This window comes from Mus caroli, chromosome 2, assembly GCF_900094665.2.
Source record: "Mus caroli chromosome 2, CAROLI_EIJ_v1.1, whole genome shotgun sequence".
Taxonomy (NCBI): Eukaryota; Metazoa; Chordata; class Mammalia; order Rodentia; family Muridae; genus Mus; species Mus caroli.
In genome coordinates this window covers 159,391,041-159,392,155 of record NC_034571.1, presented here as the reverse complement: position 1 = coordinate 159,392,155, position 1,115 = coordinate 159,391,041, and the positions used below count along the sequence as shown (strand labels likewise).

The 1,115-nt window shown below is 47.0% G+C and overlaps 1 protein-coding gene across 1 annotated transcript in view; it reads right to left on the bottom strand.

Moving 5' to 3' along the window:
- Slc9a8 (solute carrier family 9 member A8) overlaps positions 1–1,115 on the bottom strand; it is a 56,247-nt gene that overhangs the window by 7,410 nt on the left and 47,722 nt on the right. The gene's annotated exons all lie outside the window — the stretch shown is intronic.

The following is a 1,115-nucleotide window of genomic DNA, read 5'->3' as shown; positions in this document are numbered from 1 at the left end:
TTTTTACAATAAGGTCTTTTTTTAAAAATATATGATTTGCCGGGCGTGGTGGCGCACGCCTTTAATCCCAGCACTCAGGAGGCAGAGGCAGGCGGATATGTGAGTTCCAGGACAGCCAAGGCTACAAAGAGAAACCCTGTCTCGAAAAACCAAAAAAAAAAAAAATATATATATGATTTATTATTTATATGAGTACACTGCAGCTGTCTTCAGACACACATCAGAAGAGGACATTGGATCCCATGACAGATGGTTGTGGGCTATCATGTGAATGTTGGGACTTGAACTCAGGACCTCTGGAAGAGCGGTCTGTGCTCGTCGTAACTGCTGAGCCGTCTCTTCGGTCTCAATAAAGAAGTCTTTTGAAGAAGAATTCTGAGGCAGACTGGAGTGGACATTATAAAGGGGATGCTGCAGTCCAGCTCACACGGAAGTACCTTTCACTATACTCAGTCACTTTACTTTTATTTTTTGAGACAGGCCTCACTGTGTGGCTCTGGCTGGCCTGGAGCTCTCTATGAAGAACAAGTTGGCACTGAACTCACAGCACTCTGTCTGCTGGGATCCAAGGCATGTGCCACAATAGCTGGCTACTGAAACTTAAATAAAGACCCTAAGGGGCAAAGGGCAGTGGTGGCACACATCTTTAATCCCAACACTTAGGAGGCAGAGGCTGGCGGATCTCTTGAGTTCAAGGTTAGCCTGGTCTACAAAATGAGCTTCACGGCAGCCAGAACTGTTATACAGAGAAGGGGCCTGCAATGCTCAGCTTCAGCTCTGAGGACTCTGTAGCAGAAGGAGAAATAACCTGCCTAGCATGAAGGATGGTGATGGCTAGGTCAAAGGGCCAAGTACCAAAGTGCCTGCCTAACATGAGGAGGCCCTGGGTCAGGTCCCCACACTTAGCACCATAACACAGCATGCCTTTCCACACTAACCGCACCACACCCAGGTCTACCAAGGCTCTTGCTTTTTTGTTTGTTTGTTTGTTTGTTTTTGGGTTGGTTTTTTTTGTTGTTGTTGTTTGTTTTTCGAGACAGGGTTTCTCTGTATAGCCCTGGCTGTCCTGGAACTCACTTTGTAGACCAGGCTGGCCTCGAACTCAGAAATCCGCC